Source organism: Sinocyclocheilus anshuiensis, unplaced genomic scaffold (assembly GCF_001515605.1).
Source record: "Sinocyclocheilus anshuiensis isolate Anshui unplaced genomic scaffold, SAMN03320099.WGS_v1.1 scaffold308, whole genome shotgun sequence".
Lineage (NCBI taxonomy): Eukaryota > Metazoa > Chordata > Actinopteri > Cypriniformes > Cyprinidae > Sinocyclocheilus > Sinocyclocheilus anshuiensis.
In genome coordinates this window covers 1,718,074-1,728,007 of record NW_015558619.1, presented here as the reverse complement: position 1 = coordinate 1,728,007, position 9,934 = coordinate 1,718,074, and the positions used below count along the sequence as shown (strand labels likewise).

At 37.4% G+C, this 9,934-nt stretch overlaps 1 pseudogene; it reads left to right on the top strand.

Annotated features, from left to right (window-relative positions):
* The window catches only part of LOC107680472 (spectrin beta chain, non-erythrocytic 1-like), a 115,147-nt pseudogene that overhangs the window by 91,667 nt on the left and 13,546 nt on the right, over positions 1 to 9,934 (top strand).

The window sequence follows — 9,934 nt, the reverse complement described above, 5'->3', positions numbered from 1 at the left end:
AAACTTAATTTAAAGGGGTCCTATTATGCTCTTTTACAAAGTCTTGATTTTGTTTAGGGGTGTTCTAGAACAGGCTCTCATACTAGGTTGTTCGAAAAACACATTATTATATAATATTATTATATATATTATTATTATATTATATAAACACTTCTCTCCTCAGTCTGGCATGAACGGCTCGAATAGTTCCTGTATCAAACTTTGCAGATCTTTTTTATGCTCAAACAGCAACATTACAGACTAACTAAAGTTGAAAAAGTGAAAAAGCATAATAGGACCCCTTTAAAGGGAAACCAAGATTATTTTTCTTACATCATTGGCAGATATTTTTTCTAATTTAAGCATAACTCACTTATACTTGACTTACTGTAATATGTCAGTGTGCATCTCAAGTAGATGTATCTTGATTGAAGAATGCTTAGATATTTGTACAGGAAAGTAAGACTGAAAAAAATAATAATACTGCGTAAGAAAATCATTTTCTGCAGTGTGGTGACCTCTTCGTATGCTTTTATGATAATTTCATGATATTTAGTAAGGATGCGTTAAATTATCGGTCATCAGCTATAATAAAAATAATTTTAAAAAAGCTATAAAAATAATACGTTTCTATATTATGGAAGCCTGTATCCACCACAGGATTTAAAAAAAAGCAATTGCGACTTCTTTTCTCACAATTCAGTGTCTTTTTTCATGTAAGCTTGTCATAAACAAGTCATAATTATAAGATTAAAAAGTTGCAATTACCTTTTTGATTTTTTATTCTGTGACCGAAACAAAAAAAAACTGAATTGCGAAATGTAAACTCAGAATTGTGAGAAAGAAAGTCAGAATTCTTGTGATTCTTGTGAGAAAAAAAGTCAGAATTGTTAGATAAAAATAATTTTTTATTCCATGGTGGAAATGGGCTTCCATACTATATCAGTGTATCATTAATATAATATTCTTGATGTTAAAAGGAACAACAAATGTCATAAAAGGATAATTAAACTGTTTGTTAAACTCTAAATTTTTCTAATGTAAATTAAACCAATGAATTTTTCAAACCTTTTTTCTTTTCTCCATTTTCTCCTCTTTTCTAGCTTGCTTCCTAATCTTGTTGTCTGATAAACCTGGCATTGTATATCACAAATACTGTTTGCTCTCTGACAAAGCGTTCTGGATGAATGCGTGAATGTAACAGTTAGTGTAATGTAATCTCTGTCTGTCTGCAGGAAGGGAAGCAGCTGGTCTCGGAGAAGCCAGAGACAGAAGCCGTAGTGAAGGAGAAGCTGGCGGCACTGCAGAAGATGTGGACCGAGCTGGAAACCACGACGCAGACTAAAGCCCAGTGTCTGTTTGATGCCAACAAAGCCGAGCTCTTCACGCAGAGCTGCGCCGATCTGGACAAGTGGCTGGTGGGTCTGGAGGGTCAGATCCAATCGGACGACTACGGCAAAGATCTGACCAGCGTCAGCATCCTGATGAAGAAACAACAGGTTTGAGAGGATCAGAGCTGACGGTTGTGTTTATATTCTGAAGGACGAGACTAACTCTTCTCCTCTGTGTCCAGATGCTGGAGAACCAGGTGGAGGTGCGTCAGAGGGAGGTGGAGGAGCTCCAGTCTCAAGCTCAGGTGTTGAGGCAGGAGGGAAAGGACACGGATGAGGTGGATGGACGCCGGAAGGAGGTGGAGCTGAAGTTTAAGGAGCTTCTGGAGCCGTTGCAGAAACGGAAAGACTTCCTCATGGCCTCTCGTGAGATTCATCAGTTTAACCGCGACATGGAGGATGAGATTGTGAGTTTGGGTTTATATGTGCATGTGAATGTTGAGCTGTTCATGTGTTTAACTTCTTGTTTCTCCTCAGCTCTGGGTTGAGGAGCGGATGCCTCTCGCTACGTCGACAGACCATGGCCACAATTTACAGACTGTTCAGCTGCTTATGAAGAAGAACCAGGTCATGTATTATGGGTTCTTTCTTTTTTAAATTACTATTTAAAAAGAAACACAAACTAGAGATGTTTTTGATCAGAGATTCTTTCAGACTAACCTGGAAAATGACGTAAAAGTGCCGTTTTGGGTTATATATTTTTATTTTTGAACATTACTGTTCAAAAGTTTGGGGTCAGTAAGATTTTTGTTTTCAAAAATGTATACTTTTATTCAGCAAGGATGCATTAAATTGATCAAGAGTGACAGTAAAGACATTTAGAATGTTCAGACTTAACTAAAACTGACTTTTTTTTCAGTTAGTAAGATTTCTCGTTTTATTTAAATTGATGACCTAAAATAACGAAAACCAAAACTGAAATCAAAATTTAATAAAAAACTATATAGACGTAAAAAACCACTAAAAACAACAACAAAATGACTAAAATTTTAACTAAAATTAGAATGAAAATGTAAAATATACAAATAAAAACTGATTCAAAATGTTAATAAAAACTATAATAGTATCTCAATTATACTAAAATAACACTGATAATGCATAAAAGATTTAGATTTTAGAAATGCTCATCAAAGAATTTATTTTTCCACAAACATATGAGGCAGCACAACTGTTTTCAACATTAATAATAATCAGAAATGTTTGTTGAGCAGCAAATCAGCATATTAGAATGATTTCTGAGGGATCATGTGACACTGAAGACTGGAGTGCTGAAAAACCAGCTTTAATCACAAGAATAAATTACATTTTACAATATATTCAAATACAAAGCGGTTATTTTAATTTGTAATAATATTTCACAATATTAGCAAACAAATGCAGCCTTGGTGAACATAAAAGCTTCTTTCAGAAACATTGCAAATCTTACCGACCCCAAACTTTTGCACTGCTTCTTATGTGTTGTCATGACGATTTGAGCTGAATTGTGCATTTTATTGAATTAGCACATTTATCCACAGACATTACAGAAGGAGATCCAGGGCCATCAGCCGCGCTGTGACGACATATTCGAGCGCAGCCAGAGCATCCTGAAGGCCGACAGTCCCAATGTAGAGGCCATCCAAGCCCGTCTGTCCGACCTGCAGCAGCTCTGGAGCCTGATCATCCAGGAGACGGAGAAGCGGCACGCCAGACTCGAGGAGGCCCATAAGGCCCAGCAGTACTACTTTGACGCAGCTGAAGCCGAAGCCTGGATGAGCGAGCAGGAGCTCTACATGATGTCTGAAGAGAAGGCCAAGGTCTGTTCAGGTTTATTTTGACAGGGACAATGAATGCACATCAATAAAACATTAAATGTACAATGTGCCAGAATTAGCCAAAAGGCTATTTTGCATCTGCAGTCCCTGGACTGATGGTAAAATTGTCACCCTAAAAATATAACAGAATTAAACAATACATAATGCATGCATGCTCCAAAATACATATAAAATGTACACTATTCCTAAAAATTATACTATACATAGAACCAACAGATCAATACCAGCTCACTCGTACACACACAATCCAACTGTCAGACAAAATGACAAACAGTGTATCAATAATATCATAATATCAATATACAGGCAAAGATAATGTAAGCATACAGACAAGTAACAGTAGCCTTAGTCATTCAATCAGTACTAAACCAAACAACCCCATGTGCATAGCATCAAAATCTCAAACTAGTAGAGCAAAAAAACAAGATGGCAGCAGAATTTAGTTTGCAAAATTAATGTTGACAATGCTGACTCTCAATTAAGTGAAACTTAAAGGAGACATAAGTAATGCCTCCCAAGTTACTGACAGTTTTCATAATATGTCTTATTTCATACTAGTTGAAAGAAAACATCCAAAGTAAACATTTAAGTGTTTATTCGGGTAAATTTGATCAATTTTTGTCTGTAATTTCAAATACAATGCATACCATTAAAGTTTTTTCCTCCGCTTCAGCAGCACTTACTGTACATACACCAAACTTAAGAGTTTGATTCCTATCTAAATTCTGAAGGTTTTTATTCGGCCGAAAATAGCAAAAATTAGTGAATAAGCGAAAAGACCGAATAAATTGTACCGAACAATGATATGACGCGATCAAAAAGAGTGAGAGGCGCGCACTCTTTATAATGCAGCACACATGTCAGCAGTGTGGAAGCATTTAAACTGTCAGAGAAAGACACAAAACTCATTACAAGCACCAACAGCGAGAGACTCTTTAGGACTGCAGCGCATGTCTTCGATGAGAAGAGGAAGGGCTGATTGTTGCTGGTTACTTTATGATGATTGAAATCGCGAAATGGCCTTAAACAATTAGTAAATAAACTGCAGAACGTTCTAATACACACACGAATTGCATGTATTCTGACAGCGCTGCACGAGCTCACAGCGGATCTGCTTGTTAACCAGGGTTCAAAGTCCAAAGCGCGAGGAATATCTGCGCTGAAACAGTGTTACTCATCAGTTGCTCAGTCACATTATTATGAATTTTTACAAGGCATGTGATAATGCAATATGTGCGACATATTCGTAATGAGACTCATTTATAAATCTGCTGTCAATGTTTTGTAATTGATTTTTTCTTTGAAAAGCAAGACAAAACAGTAAAAAGCACATTTTGGCTATTTAATTTATGCAATAGTGAAAAAAATTGGCAAAATACATGGGGAAAAAAAACTTGAAAAACCGTGTTCGGTATTCGGCCTTAGGCCCAGTGTTTCAGTTTGTTCTGTTTCGGCTTCGGAAATTTTCATTTCGGTGCATCCCTAGTTTTTTCATATTTCGTTTACACTCATTTAAATAGCATTTTATTTCTAAAAACATGGTGAAAATGTGTATCTTTAAAGGTCGGGAGGGTTTGTTTCTCCACTTCAGTAACACTTACAAACATCAAACTTAGCAGTTTTATTCCTATCTATATTCTGAGTGTTTTGCTGAGGGACTTGTTCATACATCATTCATACTGATTTATATATCATTTCATTCCTAAAAACATGGTTGAAAATGTATTTTATTCTTGCTTGTTGACTGTATTTCCTGATTTATTGGCTGATTAAAAAAAGAGATGTTAAAAATCACTTAAGTAAAAAATCTTTTAACAAAATTAAACAAGAATTTTGAAACTGGCTTTACCCAGGGTTCAGATTTTGCTTCTGGAAATGTATGCAAATTAGTGTATATTTATAGATAATGTCTGATTTTGCATATTTAAACAACATTTCAGAAAATTTGTAATACAAAATTCAACATCCCAATGTATTATGATTAATTAACTGGGAGAATATAGTGATACCTATTAGATCACCTGTAGTGTCCTGTTTAAACCAAAATGGTGTTCACTTTAGCAGTTCTATATTTACATGCTGCTTTTCTGAAATGTGTCCCTTGTTGTTCTCAGGATGAGCAGAGTTCAGTGGCCATGCTGAAGAAGCACCAGATCCTGGAGCAGGCGGTGGAGGACTATGCTGAAACCGTGCACCAGCTGTCTAAGACCAGCCGAGGCCTGGTGGCCGCCAACCACCCCGAGAGGTACAGAACACAGTTACACACACTGGGCCCTATTTTAACAATCCAAGCGTATAGTCTAAAGCGCACGCCGCAGGTGTGCATGTCCAAATCCACTTTTACTAGTTTAACGACGGGAAAAACGGTTGGCGCGCCTGGTGCATGGTCTAAAAGGGTTGTTCCTATTCTCTTAATGAGTAATGGCCGTGTTTTGGGCTTAACGGCGTAATTTGCAAGCACAAAGACAGAACGTGTCTCCAGAGAGGAAACAGAGCTGCTCATGCGCGAGCAAATAGGTAGCCTAATTCTGATACATGCAATGACTATCCATTATGACATGTAGGCATTTTTATATTTATGTAGCCTACACAATAATAATCTTTTACATTGTAATCCTTGAATTTTTAATATTTGGCATGCTTGTGTGCTGCTGTGTGTCGATGTGTGTGTAATAAGCAGAGTGTACGCGCGGTGTGGACCCGCCTATACTAACGCGCTCTTTAAATAACAAAAAAACTACTGCGCCATTGACTTTAGACCATGTTTTTGTTGGTCAATGGCGCAGTCTATTTCAGTTGCCTCGAAATAGCAACGCGCCAGCAATGCGCCTGAACACACCTCGTTTTCAGACCAGCACACCCATGGGCGCACAAATGGGCGCAAATGCATTTGCTATTTAAACAACGTGGCGCAGGATGTGAAAATGACAACTGTGTCGTGCTGAAACTAGCAAAAAACACTTGCGTCGCGCCTGGCGCCGCATTGCACCAGGTGTATGATAGGGCCCTTAATCTGAATCTAAATCTGAATCTGGGTCTCATTTTGACTCTCAATCAGATATTAACTTTAAAACTAAAAATCTAATTTTGAGTTTGTTTTCTAAACATATTTCTAAATATGGATCTGACTTTGAATATTAATATTCTTATTATTGACTCTAAAACTGACTTTGGCTTTGATTCTAAATCTGATTTAGATTTTCTGCTTTTAGGAAGCTAAAAAAACGTCGCTGACACTGATTTAAATTATTTTGAAATTGATTCTAAAGCTGAATATGGTTCTGAAAATTTTAATCTGAATCTGATTTTGACTCTAAAACTAACTTTGACTTTTAATTTTTTTTATTTTGATTGTAAATCTGAATCTAAATCTGCTTTTGACTATAATGCTGACTTGAATCCACTGGATTTTAATCTTAATCCTATTGATTCTGGCTCTGAAACTTTGAGTCTAAATCTGGATCTGAATCTGATTTTGACTCTAAAACTAACTTTGACTTTCATTTTTGAATCTAAATCTGCTTTTGACTGTAATGCTGAAACTGACTTTGATTTTAAGTCTGGATCTTAATCTGATTTTGACCATAATTCTGATTTTGATTCTAAATCTGGATTCAAATCTTAATCTGATTTGATTCTGTCTCTGAAACTGAGTTTGACTTTGATTCTTAACCTGAATCTGATTTGATTCTAAATCTGGATTTGAATATTGATCCGATTTGGATTCTAAAACTGACCTTGATTCTAAATCCAAAATGTTAATCTGATTTCGACTCTGACTCAAAAACTGACCTTGACTTTGATTCTTAATCTGGATTCAAATCTAATATGATTCTGACTTGGATTCTAAATACAGATTTGAACTTTAAACTGATTTAATTCTGGCTCTGAAACCGACTTTGATTCTAAACCTAGATCTGAATCTCATTTTGATTCTGAATCTGATTCCAACTTTGATGTGGATTTTAAATTGATCTGAATTAGATGTGCACTCTAATGTTCATATTTCAAATCAGATCTTAATCTTTGCACCTCTGGCCTGATTAACATGTTATGCTGAACATCTCTGAATGTGATCTTGAAATCATGCCTGACTTCTGATGTGTCTGTGCTGCAGTGAGAGGATCGGCATGCGTCAGTCACAGGTGGATAAGCTGTACGCCGGACTGAAGGACCTATCAGAGGAGAGGAGAGGCAAACTGGAGGAGCGCTTCCGCCTCTTCCAGCTCAACCGGGAGGTGGACGATCTGGAGCAGTGGATCGCCGAGAGAGAGGTGGTGGCTGGATCTCACGAGCTCGGACAAGACTACGAACACGTCACTGTGAGTGCGAAAAACGAATTCTGACTCATAATGTCAAAATTTTCATTTCAGTGTTAGGGTTAGTCTACAGTCATTGGGACTGTGTGATAATGCTAAAATAATATATTTTTTATTCTTTCAGTCTTTTTATTCTCAATATTAACATATTTGCTCTGCAGTGGCTTAAAATGTGATTTAAAAAAATCTGTATATTAATTAAATTAATTTGTCAACATCTTAAGTACAAGAAAGTAATGTATAGTAATAAATATCTATTAAAAATATATTCTAATTCTAATAACATTAATATATAAAAAATTATTTGAACAATAATGCGATATTAGAATAAATAAATGTGTATATATATATATATATATATATATATATACTTTTAAAATAAAAAAATTATAATAAAATGTCAAAAGCTGTATTTCCTTTTTTTAGTATATAGCTACAATTCTATCTTATATGCAAATATTCAAACTCAAACCCAATTCATTTAATCAGGCCTAACTGATACATTTATGGAGGAAATGTTTAATGAGCAGATCAGATTTATTGTATTCTCCCCACCAGAAATTAAGCAAAGCTTTTATTATTGATAAATAATATAAATATTTGTCACCCTGACATATTCAGTCTGATTATTAAGAAAATTATTTTTAATAATAAATATATAAAATGATTGTTCTGAAAATATAATTATGAAGTTATTTAAATTACAGAATAGAATAGAACAGAATAGAATAGAATAGAATAGAATAGAATGATCTAAAATCAGTTTGGGTGAACATTACTTAACCTAATTAATATTCATGACCAGTAGTGCAGCATGTAAATGAGGGTAAATTTGGTAAATATTCACATTTGATCATATAATAAATGCATGTTCCTCTCCCGCAGATGTTGCAGGAGCGCTTCCGTGAATTCGCTCGCGACACGGGAAACATCGGTCAGGAGCGTGTGGACGGCGTGAACCGTATGGCTGACGAACTCATAAACGCAGGGCACACTGACGCGGCGACTGTTGCCGAGTGGAAGGACGGTCTGAACGAGGCCTGGGCCGATCTGCTGGAGCTCATCGACACACGCACGCAGATTCTTGCCGCATCCTACGAGCTGCACAAGTTCTACCACGACGCCAAGGAGATTCTGGGACGCATCCTGGACAAGCATAAGAAGCTTCCAGAAGAGCTGGGACGAGACCAGAACACGGTGGAAACCTTGCAGAGGATGCACACCACGTTTGAACACGACATTCAAGCTCTCGGGACGCAGGTGCGTCGCTCAGATCCAGAAACACACAGATATTAATACACACAAGTCATTTGGATAGATTGAATAGATTTATTAAATATATAATTTATTTTGAAAAATTGTCTACAATGAATAGCATAAAAACATCTGATTGGTCGAGAAGTTGGAAATGCTTTCCTCAGTAAAGTCCTTTCTCAAATGACACTATATGGATTTGTCCCGCAGCTTTCGTCTGTGCCTCATTAACCTCTGAAGGTGAACATCCTGCGTTATGAGACTAATATTGCACAACAAAGAAGTAAATGAATCGGTTGTATTGGCTAAATGCACTGTCCAAGACTCTTCACTTAATTAATGGATCTTAAAATTGGATGTCTCTGGAATTGTCACACTTTGTCTTGCACTAAATGAGTGCTCTGAGTGTCAAAAGCTGTGTACTCAGCGTCTCACTGTCGTCTGCTGCATGAGGAGGTGTTTCTCTGCTTGTGTGCTCAGGTCAGGCAGCTGCAGGAGGATGCTGTGCGCCTGCAGTCAGCGTATGCTGGAGACAAAGCGGACGACATCCAGCGGCGTGAGGGCGAGGTGCTGGAGGCCTGGAGGAGTCTGCTGGAGGCCTGCGAGGGCCGGCGGACGCGACTGCTGGACACCGGAGACAAGTTCCGCTTCTTCAGTATGGTGCGCGACCTCATGCTCTGGATGGAGGACGTCATCCGCCTCATCGAGACGCAGGAGAAGCCCAGGTGTGTGATTCTGACCTGCCTATGCTCTATAGGGTTGTGTACCGAACTCGGTACTTTTAAGTAGAGGTCGACCAATAGTGGATTTTGCCGATACCTAGAGGCCGCTCTCGCACTGTGTAATGACAGCAGACCCTTCTCAGCCGCTCCAGCAATGGACGCAACCCGGAAAATTATCGGCATGGATTTTTGTCGATAACGGATAGTTCCAGCAATCAACTATCGGTGCTGATTAATCGGCAAAACCGATACATCGGTCGACCTCTAATCCTCATATCATAAAATGTAAAGGTATTCACGGGCAACCCGTCAAAATAAAAGTTCGGTTTAACTTGAAGTCATTGCGGCAGAAATATATTACTATTGTTCAATAGAATGCACGTAACAGGCTGCTACTACTACTACTAAAATTATTAAAACCTTATTTTTAAGGAATAATCATACAATATTTCTTC